Consider the following 14777-nt stretch of genomic DNA (forward strand, 5'->3'; position numbering starts at 1 on the left):
AGGATCAATCTATCCCCTTTGTGGGTATAACAATCCTATTCACCTTTATCAAGGGTATAAAGGGGAAAAACAGGATTAAAATGAAGAGTATGTGTGATGAAAGAAACGCTAGTCCTATTCAGAGTAGACCCATGGAAATGAATGGACATGGCTACATTAGGTTCATTAATGTCAATGGGTCTAGTCCTCCGAGTAGGACTAGCACTGGATCTAACCCATGGTGTCTAGACTGTATTTCATCTGTTGACAGGGATGTAGTTGTTTCTTGTTGCAGGGAGGGGGATTGTAGACCTCTTATTTCTTTGGTAGCAGGGTCCCAGCCAGGTCCCTGTGTATGAGCCAAATAGCATGTAAGGGGAGTGTGTTAACCACTGAAAAATGTCCTTGACGTTTCATGCTGATTGGAGCCAATGAGCGTGAAAAGATCTGAGTCAGCCACTGAGAAAACTCTTCTCAGAAGCTAACACACAGCGTCCCCTTTCATGCCGATTGGCTCTGAGGGATGTCTGTTGAATCAGAGCATGGATTTGCAGCAGGAGACAGCCCCATGGTCATCATGGAGGCCATGAAGTCCCAAGCTGGAACACTAGAGGCAGCCTCAGCGTGGACATTGGAATCACCCAGGACTATCGTTCTGGGCTCCTCCAACGCCACAGCTGAGACGGCCTCCGCCAGCGTGGTCAGTGAAGCTGCCGGGCAGCAATCCTAGCTTACTGTCTCCTTGACCTGACACCAGGTGCAGGCCCTCACAGCCAGCTGCAAGACAGTGGTTTCCTGGTGATGGAGGTGGAAGTTCTGTAGACCACAGCAACTCCTTCCCCCCATCCCTGCAGCCTGTGCTGGTGAGCCAGCTCACCCACCCAGGTAATGCACACCAAATTGGCACCTTCATCCATGACCGAAATATGGATGAGTGTGGTCTTATTGTGTACCGATCTGGTGTTGAACAACAGCACACACAGGCCAGTGGGCACAGCAAATGAGCAACGAGGAACCCATCCATGAGAGGAGTGGGAGGGAGGAACAACATGTAGATAGCCTTGCCGTCATCTTCTATGGCAGCTCACCACCATCCCATGGCTGTACCTTCCTCTCTACCTACGATCACTGAGATTGGGATGCCCCTCCTTACTAAGGCTCATTTTAAACGCCTGATATGGGCACAGCAAAAGCCCACCAACAAAACCTACCCTGAACCAGTTATCCCAGTAGACCTCTGAGAGAACTGGGCACAGTCAGACCAACTCAATAGCTTTTACACAGGGCACATCTACCTCCACCCCATCTCATGACCAGGGAGTGCCAGCCTTCTGCTAGTTGCAGACTCTCACTCTGAAGGCATCTGGCGACTTTCTCCTATCATTCAGTTCACTGCACAGGCTCTCACCTTGTGCAGGAACTACACATGTGCTGTATTCCCTCCCCACTACCAATCGCCTCTAGATTGGTTAGAAAAAACAATAGAAGGGGGTAGCATCCTCATCCTCAGGACTCCCCAAGTGACAACCCCTTTCAGTGCCAACCCCACTGGCAGCAGATCTACCGCCCAAGGGCAGTTGGGCTTTTATGCACCCCCCCAATCCAGCCAGGAGCTTATGCAAGAGGCTGCAAGGTTGACTGCAGCCTCTCTCTGGAGTCAGGGTCAGTCAAGCATTTACCAGGGACCTCAGCTGTCTTGAGAGATGGAAACCCGAAGGAGCAAGCCAGCCAGCCAGCCCCCAGATGCTCAGGTACTCACTCGGAGGGCAGGTCTCCAGTCTCCCAGTGCTGCAGCTGTTCCCCAATAGATGTATGGATTTTATGATCATATATTTAAGAGTTTACCTTTTATAAGGCTTTGGGACATTTTCTGAGGTACTATGATTCATACTCATGAAGCTCACTGGGTGTCCTTGGGCCAGTGACTACCTCTCAGCCTCATGAAAACCTTATTCATAGGGTCTCCATAAGTCGGAATTGACTTGAAGGCTGTATATTTACATTTATGATGCCTAAAAGGATCAGTCTTAATCATTTGTAAATTTTCTGATTTTGTAAATGGATTAAGTGAGTATCTAAACTGAACGTAAGTATATAAACACAATAATTGGTAGATAGCTTCACAGTTCCTTTCGCTCCCCCTTCCTCTAAACCAGACTTGAACCAAATAGCTCTTCAACCGAAGCACGCCTTCAAGCAGAGGAATATAAATTAGGACACAGCCATCCCACTCACTCTTGTGCATGGAAAATCTGGACAAGAACCTACCTTCTGATGCACAATCTGCTGTCCAGGTTCTAACTGGTGGTGAGGACCTTCAAGAAGTTTCCTGCTCTTCCTTCTTAGGGTTCTTTCTCTTTCATTATTTTGGTTGACCTAATATAGTTTGGTGGGTTTTTTACTTCTTATGGACCAATGCAATACCTTTGCTTGTTATCTGCAGGGACAGGCTCAAGGTTGTTGTGCTAATTCACAAAGCCCTAAACAACCTAGGCCCATTGTGCCTTAAGGATTGTCTGGCTCTTTGATCACTGAGATCTTCTGATGGGGCACTTTTGGTGCGCCCCCAAGTACCCCTGAGGATTGGTCAGCCTTTACAAAGGATTGAGCCTTTAGTGCGGTAGGCCCTGACCTGCGGAACTCCTTGCCAATAGAAGCCTGGCCAGAGTCATCCCTGTTGGAAGTGACGCACCAACGATTGTGAGAAGTAAACTGAACCAGTGGAGGTGATGGACACAATTATTGTCTTGATGATTCCTTCTTTAAAATAGCCACGTTGATATGCAGCTGGTTTTTCTCTGCCTTTACTTCCTTCCTCTTTTTTTCTAGCTAGTTGGAGATAGGGTGTGGGAGTGGTAGCCTCATGGCTCCATAATGGCCACATGTGTGTCTGCAGAATGGTTTTATTTCCCAGGAATAATAAACCTCAAGTTTCTTCATACTTTCAATCATCAGCTTTACCAGACAATTCGTTATCTGCACTCTGTTGCTATATATACCAAACGCCAATAATTCCTATTTTCTGTTTGATGTGCTTTCAGCTCCGTACTGTTCAGACAGGCCTCTGGAATGTTATTTTTTTACAAACCAGCCTCAATTCATGTTTTTTGTAGTATTGTGTTCTTATAGTCATATACCACCTTTTATATGTATATATATAAAAGTGCGATTGGTATATATTTAAATAAATGAAAGCCAGTCGCTGGAAACGGCAGGAGGGGAGAGTGTTCTTGCGCTCAAGTCCTGCTTGAGGGCTTCCCATTTGGGCATCTGATTGACCACTGTGAGAACAGGATGCTGGACTAGATGGGCCCCTGGCCTGATCCAGCAAGGCTTTTACTTCGGTTTTTAAATACAAAAATACATCTTTACAGGACCGGCGCCAGGCATGCCGGGGCCCTTGGGCACCAGCTTGCCCTGGGCCCCGGCACACGTGCACACGCACAGATGCACACATGCAGGTGCTCCCCACCTACCTGTCTCTCCTGTCTTTTGTGGCTGTGTACGCTGGGCTGCCATTAACCAAGATGGTGGTCAAGGTTTCCCTAAGGGGCTGAAGCCTCTGCTGCCATCTTGGTTGATGGCATGCATGTGTGCTATGTGTGCGCATCCCTGCCATCAACCAAGATGGTAGCAGGGGCATCAGCACCTTAGGGAAAACCTGGCCGCCATCTTCGTATATGGCAGCCCTGCATGCACATCCCGCACATCCCGCGCACCCTCAAAAGGCAGGAGAGACAGGTAGGTGGAGTCAGCAAATGGGGGGGTGGCTGGGAAGCTCTCACCCTGTAATCCGCAGCAGGACTCTGCCACGGATCACACAAGGGGAGTGCTACTCCTCCCCCCTGTAGCCCCAGGGGCCCTTGGCCAGGACCCGACCTGGCCGCCCTTCAGTGCTGGCCCTGCATCTTTAAACTGGAGTCAGAGTGGACAGCCCTTCAAACAGAGGCTGTCCTTTCTAAAAGTAGGGCACCGTGATGTAAAATGAATGCATTCAAGGTGAGCTAAAGTCATCACATGCCTGTCTCTCCCAGGCTCAGTGCAGCTTGCAAACAAACCTTGATGCGCCCTTGGTTGATCCCGACCTTTGTATGTCCTTGGCTTCAACACTGTGCATGATACAGGCTACGTACACAAAGCCTGAGCCAGCAGCTCTTGCTTTTATTCCTTAGAAAATGAGGACACAAACTTTGGATTAGGGTTGCCAAACATGGAGAGGGGAGGGGAAGGAAATTACTTGGCCTCTACCTTTAAGAGCCAATTGATCTCCAAAGTTTTTCCACAGTATGCAGATAAGCCTTATCATTTGGCTAACACTGGCAGATAAAGCTACTGCGAAAAGGCACAAAGACTGGCAACCAAGTGACCTTACTACCGTGTTCATTTGGAACATAGGAAGCTGCCTGAGTCAGACCCATTGGTCCATCTAGCTCAGCCCTGTCTACACTGACCGGCAGCAGCTCTCCAGAGTTTCAGGCAGGGAGTCTGTCCCAGCCCTACTGGGGATGTTCAGGGCTGAACCTGGGACTTTCTGCCTGCAAAGCAGATGCTCTGCCACTGAGCTACAATAGTACAAATGTGTGCAGCAGCCAAGGTGCAGAATACTCCCTGGCAGAGGTGCTGTAAATCCTAGCAGGTAGAAGTCTTATAGGTACAGTTCACTTCCTCCAAACTGAAATGCATAATGCAGAAGTTAAAGTCACAAGAAGGCCTGCCCAGGGGCAAAAAGGGCAAGAAGGCCAACTGAACCAGCTGACTATACTGAATACCTTTGTCTGTCTGGCTGCCTTGCTTTAATGTTGTCCGCACGTTGCACTGGACACAAGTGTAAGCTGCCTCCACTCACGCACAAATGTTTGCATGAAAGAGTGCGCCCCTGTCGATTTGTACAGCTCAGTTATTGTGTATCCAGAGTGCACAGTCATTAAATACTACATCGGAAGGACTGTGCAGGTGTCCAGCTCAGCTACTTGAGCAGGGGGTTGGACTTGATGGCCTTATAGGCCCCTTCCAACTCTACTATTCTATGATTCTATGATTCTACGCAGATGCACAGGTTGTACACTCATTGAATGTAATGCATGGACACCCCTGTGGACATCCTGCTATGAAAGCTGTGCAGTAAAGGCTGCACATTGGAACAGGGGTGAAAACCTCTAATTAAACATTAGCCCCGTGCACTGAATTGACGTACGGCCGGTTCCGGGTTGGTGGTGATTTGGGCCCCTGGATCAAGGTTAGGGGGTGTGCGCACAGCCTTAATAAATAATTGCTTTTTCTATCCCTACAGTGCAGCTTTCCCTATCATCGTGATGCCATGTTAGTGAGAAGCTGCACCATTTGAACTTTGGCCTGCAACCAGCTGTTAACACAAGCACAGCCAGAAGATGTAGCAGCCATGTCCTTGAAGCAGCACCGTGTACCTTTTACACTCATTAACAAGCTTCTTTTTCTGGGATCTGGATACTTCACGCAGGCAGACTCGACAATTTTTATTTATAGGAGAAGTGTCACAGAGCCACCTCTCCCAAACAGCATGTGCACAACCTGAATCAGCAAGTTGCTGGGGGCAATTTGATGTTCCACTTTGAACCAAACAAGACTGTGCTTCAGTGATGCTCTTTCTTATATCCCCATCCACAACTCTGCCACAGCTGCCAATAAACCCAAATAACATTTCCCACCAAGCTGACATTGCCTGCAAGGTGTGAAAAATAATAATAAAAGATTAAGAAGGAAACAAACACAGAAATAGCTGCTCAGTTCAACTGCAAAGATGTCACCTCAGAAGAATTAGAAACACCCTTTTAATAATTAAAAAAAATCTTGCAAAGCATCACAAGACAAAATGCTGTTCTTCCCCCACCCAAGCTTTGCCAACCTGTTCCGATGATGCAAAATTGGGAAGAGGGATCAGTAATTTTATGGGTGGGGGAATCAACAAGGTCAAATTACTGGCAGTGGAAATTTATATTTATTTTATTTTATTTATTTATTTATATCCCACCCTTCCTCCCAGAAGTACCCCAGGACGGCAAACAAAACCACTAAAAGCACTTTAAAATATCTTTAAAACAAAAGACTTTACAACATGTTAGAACAAAACATCTTTAAAGACGTCTTTTTAAAAAAGCTTTAAAAATATCTTAAAAAGCAATTCCAGCACAGATGCAGACTGGGATAAGGTCTCCACTTAAAAGGCTTGTTGAAAGAGGAAGGTCTTCAGCAGGTGCCGAAAAGATAAAAGAGATTGCACCTATCTAATATTTAACAGGAGGGAATTCCGAAGGGTAGGTGCCGCAACACTAAAGGTCCACTTCCTATGTTGTGCGGAATAAACCTCCTGATAAGAAGGTATCTGCAAGAGGACCTCACCTGCAGAGTGCAGTGATCGACTGGGTATACAAAGGGTAAGATGGTCTTTCAGGTATCCTGGTCCCAAGCTGTATAGGGCTTTGTATATCAAAGCCAGAACCAGAGCTCGGAAAAGTTACTTTTTTGAACTACAACTCGCATCAGCCCAATCCAGTGGCCATGCTGGCTGGTGCTGATGGGAATTGTACTTTTAAAAAGTAATTTTTCCAAGCCCTGGCCAGAACCTTGAACTTGGCCTAGTAGCAAATGGACAGCCAAGTCATTATCTCAAGTTGTGACTGGTGACATTTTCTCTGTCCTTCCTCCAAGACTTCCTAGAGTTGGAAGGAACCCCAAAGGACATCAAGTCCCACTCCTGCTGACACATTAAAACCATTGGTGCAGCACCCCAGATTGGTGGCCATCTAGGCTCTTCTTAAAAACCTCTAATGAAGAAGATTCTACCACCTTCTGAGGTAGTCTGTTCCACTACCAAGCAGTTCATCATTAAGTTCTTAATATTTAGTCTAAATCTTTCCTCTTGCAATTTGAACCAAACGTTCCCTTCAGAGTAACAGAAAATGAGTGTGGCAGCCCTTTGCAGAGAGGACTGGAGCCATGGCCCATAATTCTGATTATTGTCATAAAGCCATATCAGAGAGAGAGCCATGTACCATGCAGCCAGATCAGAGTAAAGGCAGTGCTTCCAGCCCTTATTCTCGGCCAGGGGCTGGGACTCTGCGAAGGGTAATTCCTGTTGATCCTGCTGCTGCCTAAACCACAAAACCTGCGGTGGCAGTGTGAGAGCTGCATTGTCACCAGTTGTTTGTTGTTGTTGTTAATTTATATCCCACCCTTCCTCCCAAAGGGAGCCCAGGACGGCAAACAAATGATAAAGCACTGAACACATCTGAAAAACATCATCACTCCCCATCATCTGGCCCTGGTGGGAATGCATTTGTGACAGGAAGCAGAAGAACAGCCTGAAGCCATTTCTGGTGCCCCTATCCGAGTGCGCCAGCGTGAAGTTAGAATGGCAGCAGGCTGCTTAAGGCCTTGCCCCCTCTGCCTTGCCCCTTCTTCTCCCAGAAGTGTGGCACCCGTCTCATCTTCCCAGTACGCAGTGTGAGACTAGCTGGTCACCTCAGGTTGGGCCGAGTAGGATTTTTTTGAAAGCTCCTGCGATTGGCTGGCAGGAGGGGGGATTCTTTGCCTATACCATACTGCGCCGCTAGGGAGGTGGTTAGCAGCTAGGTATCAGATAAGCAGGCCTAATTTGGCCACTTGGCAGGTGCGTGGGGCATCAGACCTCCACGGGCCCTTGGGCACCAGACTGACTTCCCCTCTGGTGCGTGCATATGCATTCTTTAATGCACCTAGGCGCACTGCCTCTTGCATCACCGCATCCGCACACATGCCTGCCATCATCCAAGATTATTATTATTTTATTACATTTTTAAACCGCCCTATGGCGATAAGCTCCCAGGGCGGTGTACAGCATAATAAAACAGGTTAAAATACAAGTGGATGTAGATACAATACACAATAAAACATAATTAAAAATTTTTCAAATTTAAATTCAAGTTTTAAAATTTTTTCAAATTTTTAAAATGCCTGGGCAAAGAGGTAGGTCTTTACCTGGCGCCGAAAAGATAACAGAGATGGCGCCAGGCGTATCTCGTCAGGGAGGGCGTTCCATAATGCGGGGGCCACCACTGAGAAGGCCCTAGCTCTAGTCATCGTTCTCCGTGCCTCCCTATGTGTTGGGACACGGAGAAGGGCCTTCGACGTCGAGCGCAGCGACCGGGTAGGTACATAGCGGGAGAGGCAGGGGTGCCATCTTGGGTGATAGCAGGCAATGCAACGATGCAAAAGGTGGCAAAACCAGGTGCATTTGAGCGCACTCTGGCTACATGCACATGGGTGGTGTCACCTGGGAGAGTGGAGCTGCTGTTCCACGGTCCGTGCACCATGCAGTCACACTCTGCAAAGTTAGTGAAGTTTTCTTCACTAAACTGCAAGGTTTTTTGCCTATTAGTGAATTCATTCATAATGTGGCTATTGGCTGCTCAAGTTTCCATTGCTCTAAAAACAGAAGACATTACATTATTTACAATTCTGTTTATGGTATAATTATGATATGATATGAGAAAAGAACACACAATTTGAAAATCTTGACAGTAAAGACCTGAAATATTTCTATGCCATTTCATGGGAATTTTTCACTTATGCTACTGCAGGCAATCCGGAAAGATTGTTGCCTATACCAAAGCATGAAATTTGCATTTCATAATTGTGGTTTATAAAAATTATGTTCCTTTGTTGACCTATTTCAACTGTTAATACTAGATGAGTGGCTCTATAATGTGAAAGTGAAAACAAATGTGGTTTGATGTATATCCCATAATTGTATTTGTTTTGCCAATTCAACAAACTGTATATAAATAGTTGAAATAAAATAAATACATATAATAAAATATATATTACATTTTTAAAAAAATAATCTTTCTCTACACATGAATGAGGCAGACATGTAACTGATTTACAAGCCTGGTCATGTTTTGCTGCATTACATATCTTGCACTGACCTTACATAATATGCAGCTGTTTCTCAACATCTCTCAGATTAACCTGTTAGGAATAGAATTTGACTACAGAGATCATTTCTGCATAGCTGCTTGTTAATTTATTGGCAAAATTAAACCCATAATCCTTTCTCTGTAACCAAACCCCAGTAGGTTGCATGGTCATGTTACAGACACAATCATCCTGACATGTAACTCCAGAACTTTCTCCAGAAAGGTCTTCATGGAGGTGCTGTCAAGCTTGTCTAGTCAACACTGTCTGAGATATGCTTCGGACCAGGTGGTGGAGGAACCCATTGCCCTCAGATGTCAATAGACTACAACTCAGATCATCCTTGACTATTGGTCATGTTGCCTGGGGCTGATGGGAGTTGGAGTCCAGCAACATCTGGACACCAGATGGATGGCCACAGATTCTCCACTCTTCCTTTAGACCAGTTGGGGGGAACCTTTGGCCCTCCAGATGTTGCTCAACTACTGTTTCCATCATCACATGCTTGCCTGGGCTGATGGGATTTGTAGTTCAGCAACACTTGAAGGGCCACAGATTCGGCACCCTTACTTTAGACAAAGTGTATGGGAACTAGGGATGGAACAGAAATTTGATTCAGGTCCCACTTAAAGCTGAATCAATTAAATTTGCATTTTTCAGAACAATATGATAACTGAAACACAGCTATCCTTCAAAAGTTGCAGTTATCCAAATTTTGCAACACATTTCTCCAACCAAAGAATATATACAAAAATGCATGTATTGGGGAAAGTATGCATAAAAAGAAATATATTTGTAAAAATAACACACCAACATGTGTTATATTCTGAGAAATCGCTTGCAAAAATATGTACAAGAGTCAAAACTGCATACAAAATGTGTTTATTAGGAGAAATTTGCACTGCAATGAATTTTCATGAGAATTTTGTTTAAAAAAATCAGGAATTGCTGCAGAAATGTGGAGAATTAAATTTTAAGACTGGGAAAATGAGAAATTGAGAGAACTGAAATTGACAGATCCTTCCATCCCTAATGGAAGCTTTTTTTAAAAAAAAAAAAAACACAACCATATTCATTGTGAGCTGTGGCTGGGATTCAAATACTGACTTTAGGTGAGTTCGTGTGTATGAAGTTGCATTTTCAACTCTCCCCCCCCCTTGAACATCATGCACACACACAAACACACAAACACACACTAGGAATGCCTCCCAATTCTTTTCATCTATTTTTGTCCTGGATTTTACATCTTTGGATTACCTCACCTTGTTTCCAGAGTATAGCATAGCCAATGGTCAGGGATGATAGGACCAATATTAATTTCTGAAGCCCTACATGACTTCAGGCCCAAGAGTTGCATCTAATGCTAGTACCTCATTTAAGGTAATGAACATGAGTACCTTAGGTTCATGAATTTCAGTGGGTCTACTCAGAGTAAGACTTCTTTAGATACCGCCCAAATATCTGAAAGACCATCTCCATCCATACAAACTTTCTTGGATGTTAAGATCTGCAGAGGTGTCTCTCTTGGTAGTTCAACTTTGTGACAGCTTCTACATTGTGGAATTCCATCCCCACAGAGGTGGGTCAAACACTGGTGGAAGGAGGCTTTGGCCCTTCAGATGTTGTTGATCTGCAGCTGCCATCATCCCTGGCCACTGGTCATGCTTCATGGGGCTAATTGGAGTTGTACTCAGCAACATCTGGAGGGCCAAACATCTAGCATCTTCACTGTACCGCTTTCATGTTATGCTGAAGATGTGCCTCTTTTTGCCTGTGACAATTAAGGTGTTTTGTTCTGGGGGCCCACCTCTTTTGCTGAATTTACACTCTTCTGGTGTGAGAACAAATGAAACCAGAACTATCACTAGAAACTAAAATGATGAAACTGAGGTTATCGTACTTTGGACACATCATGAGAAGACATGATTCACTAGAAAAGACAATAATGCTGGGAAAAACAGAAGGGAGTAGAAAAAGAGGAAGGCCAAACAAGAGACGGATTGATTCCGGAAAGGAAGCCACAGACCTGAACTTACAACAGGGGGGTTCACAACAGATGCTGTTGGAGGTCACTGATTAAGTCACCATAAGTTGTAGTCGACTTGAAGGCGCATAACAGCAACATTGTTTTCCTTGTTTTTATCACAATGGGTTCCTCTGCTTTTATAGTTGCGTATTATATTCTTGCAACCCACCCTGAGACCTTATGGTGAAGAGCAGGTAAGAAATCTTATAGATAACAAACAAACAATATCTAGAGGGCCACAAGTTCCCCACCCTGGTTTAGAGCTTGAAAGGCTAAAGCCAGCACCTTGGATTTCACCAGAAACAAACAGACCCCAAATAATTCTATACATTCTATAAAATTCACCTAGTAAAACTGGAATTCAGGGGGAGTGCAAGGCAAGGGAGATTGAACCTGAAGAACATAAGAAGCTGTCTTACTCCAGATCAAACCATCAGTCCACCTACCTCAGTGTGGTCGACACTGACTGGCAGCAGTTTCCAGGGTTTCAGACAGGGGTCTCTCTCGACCCTACCTGGAGATGCCAGGGATTGAACCTGGGACCTTCTGCATTCAAGGGAGATGCTCTTACCACTGAGCTATGAACAAACAAGGAATTCACTGGGGAAAAATCCAATCAGCCCTCATATATTCTGTCATTTATCCAGCCGCCCACAGCTATCAAGGGTTGTCAGAAGCAGGAGGTACAACCTCTCCTCCCTCTAAATTTAGGCAAGTTGCCACAGTGAACGTCTCTGAACCCGTATCCATTTGAAGGTTCTTTTGAAATATATATATCCAATATCTGAGTCTGATGCAGCAGTGGGAAGCAACGAATTATATCAGGTCACTAAAGCTGCTCATCAGGGAGATTGCACTGAGCAAAGCAATCACCTTCTGACTTTAATTTTAATCTGAGGATCTGCAGCCAGACCAGGGAAGCTTCCCCATCTCCTGATTCCATGCGTCATTGGACTTGAACAATCTGGTTGTCTGGCCAATGACCAGCAGAGATTAAGAATGTGGTCTGTGTGGGTTCAAAACACAAATCTGCCAGGTCACTGCTTTTGTCCATGCAGCAATTAAGTTCTCTGTAGTGATGGTGCTGAGTTTTGATGGTCGTAATCGTGAACGGAGAGCTTTTATGAGGCCAAACTAAAGTTTGAGGGCCAGGCTCAAATGGATGGTACCACCCAATATCATCAGTCCCCACCAGGGAGGGGGCAGGAATTTAATCCAGTCGGCATTTGAAAACAAATTTGTCTAATTGCATTTCCCAAAAGCATAACGTGAATAGTAATGCAACCAGCCTTTGAAAGTTGCCCTTCTCTGAATTTTGCAATGCAGTTCTACCGCCAAAATATCATCTACACAAATACATATACTGGGGTATCGTCCATAAAAAATGCATATATTTGTGGAAATAAAATAGAAAAATGCATTGACTCAGGGGAAATGGCTTTGTAAATATGTGCGTATTAGATAAGATTGCATGCAAAAAAAAGTGTATATTAGGATACATTTGCAGCAAAATGCCAATGAGTTTTCATGCGGAAATGTGGAGAACTGAACCTAAGACTCGAAAATGGAGAAATGGAGAGAAACTGAAATTGACAAGATTTGCCCATCTATCGCCACCTCTTCCCACTTACCAGTCAGGTGTGCTGATAGGAAGGTCCCACTGGAGGCTTCAGTCTGAGTCCTCTCTCCCTGGGACCTAGAATGCTGCCACAGCAATACCCCAGGCAACCAGGGAGCCTGGGGAATGTAGTTCTCCAAGGCACCTGAGCCCACACTAGGGACATCAGGAGCCCTGGGAAAAACTAGTCCCAAGCCTCCTTGAGGCTGGAATACTGAATTTGTAGTGTTGCATCGAGACCTCTAGAGAGATCTCAAAATCACTTTTGCCACTGCTAGGTATATCGAGGAAACGGGTAGGGAACCTTTTCTAGGCAGTGGGCCAGAGCCTTGTCTCCCACCTCTGCAGGACCAAATTTGACAGATGGGCTGTGACACCTGGTGGCACGCTGCTTTGAAGGCCCAATTGGCAGGACTTCAAAGTGCAGCATGGGGCTGTTTGGGGGGGGAAACGTATTTTGCATGCAAAAGGGATTTCAGACAGCCCTGTGCTGCTCTTTGAACCTCCAGTTTTCAGAAGTCCAAGGAGCAGCGCTGGGAGGAAGAAACAGATTCCATTGAAATGGCTGCCAACATGAAGATGGTCTCCAGTTTAAGAGTGGTTTCAATGGAATGCCTGAAGATGGACAGTGAGATCCTGTCTTGCTCCAACAAATGTACGTCGCCTAGAGTGGCCATTGGCCGGATAGGCGACACAGAAATTAAATTTATTATTATTATTATTATTAACAAGTAGGAGCTCATGTTAAGCTCCTAGTGGTTCCTTTGAAGCATCACCCTTTCCTGCACCATATGACATAAGGTTAGGGTGGATGGGTGTGGAGGCCTGGTGGGCCAAGTTTGGCCTGTGGGTTAGAAGTTCCCTATCCCTGATACAGGAAGATCAGAAGAACAGCAGGACAGAACTGAAGGGGTTTGCAGTGGGGCTGGGGCTGTCACGTGAGTTTCAAATAGAAAGCATTTGAAGGAGCATGATGTTGATGAAAGGATTCAGAAAAATCTGAGCTACTCTCTCTCTCTCTCTCTCGTTAAATGGAGCGGGTGAAATATTCTCATTCCTAGCCAGATCCGCTGAGTAGGCTGCAGAAATCTTTCATGCATGGCAGATATCAGCACTCAGCAAAGTCAGGCCTCTCTTTTCCACTGCTTAGAGATTAACAAAAGGCTCTATCAAAGGAATGGGGGTCAATGACAAAATACAATAGATCAGCCTCCAAAGAGGGCAAGGAGCGGCCACTGTGCCTTGGGGCGGGGAGGATCAGTGCTGATTTCCTGAACAAATCACTGCACGAGAACCCCTTTCTAGTCCTGATATGTGGAGGCTCACATCAATTGTGAGATGTCTGAATCTCCCTTTTGCTAAATATTCTTTTAAGCTATACACATTTTGCATCTCCTAAATTGCACTCTCCTTGCGAAAATATATTTTCTTTTCAAAAAAAAGGGAAAAAAGTGTCCTTGTGGCAGTTTTTTTTTAAAAAAAACAACCCAGCAATGCAACCAAAGAAATCCTGCAATAAAATATATTTCAATTGCCCTCTTCTGTAAACAGTGGCATCGATCTCCTGCCTTTGACATTTCATAAAAACGTGTGCGCGTGTCTTCACAGTTTGGTTTTATGTATTTATTTATTTCTTTTCTTCCATTCAAGTCCTGCCTTCCTGCTTCCATCATGCAACCCAAGGCGGCAAACATGGCGGTCTCCCCCTGCTTAGCTTCAACAAGGTGGTGGCATCATGACCCTTTAAGGCCAAAGCTTGGGATGCTTCTAAGAGCTGTAGTGTAAGCTTTGGTAAGTGTTCTTGTTGCAAGCAGAGGTGATAGAGACCAACATCAGATTCTGGAGTTGGGGTGGTCTTAGGGATGTTGTCCTTGGTGACCAACCTTGTCCACACCACTCCCAAAGTGGCACATCTTTTCTTGCTTTCTCCCTTTGGGTCTTGTCTGCTGAGCCATGTGGAGAGAGAGAGAGAGCAAAGCAAGCGGAAGCTGATGTACCTTCTTCTCATTCCTGAAGGTCGTCAACAGCAATGGACTCCAGGGGCCTCAAGTGGCTGCCAGTTTGTGACCTCTGCTGGTGGCAGATGCTCAATAATTCCAACCCATGATGCAGGCCTGACAGTGAGACCACACATGCACACACACACCACCTCCCATAGCCCACATCATCATCTGCTCCCACCCCTCAACTGCGCCCATGATCGTGGGTGCTCCCTGGTGAGAG

The 14777-nt window shown here is 45.4% G+C and overlaps 1 non-coding gene across 1 annotated transcript; it reads right to left on the minus strand.

Moving 5' to 3' along the window:
• Window positions 1-11451: 11451 nt before the first annotated feature.
• Window positions 11452-11522, minus strand: TRNAS-UGA (transfer RNA serine (anticodon UGA)). The gene has a single exon. It is a non-coding gene; the product is annotated as a tRNA-Ser (tRNA).
• Window positions 11523-14777: the final 3255 nt, after the last annotated feature.

Source organism: Rhineura floridana, chromosome 18 (assembly GCF_030035675.1).
Source record: "Rhineura floridana isolate rRhiFlo1 chromosome 18, rRhiFlo1.hap2, whole genome shotgun sequence".
NCBI classification, from domain to species: domain Eukaryota; kingdom Metazoa; phylum Chordata; class Lepidosauria; order Squamata; family Rhineuridae; genus Rhineura; species Rhineura floridana.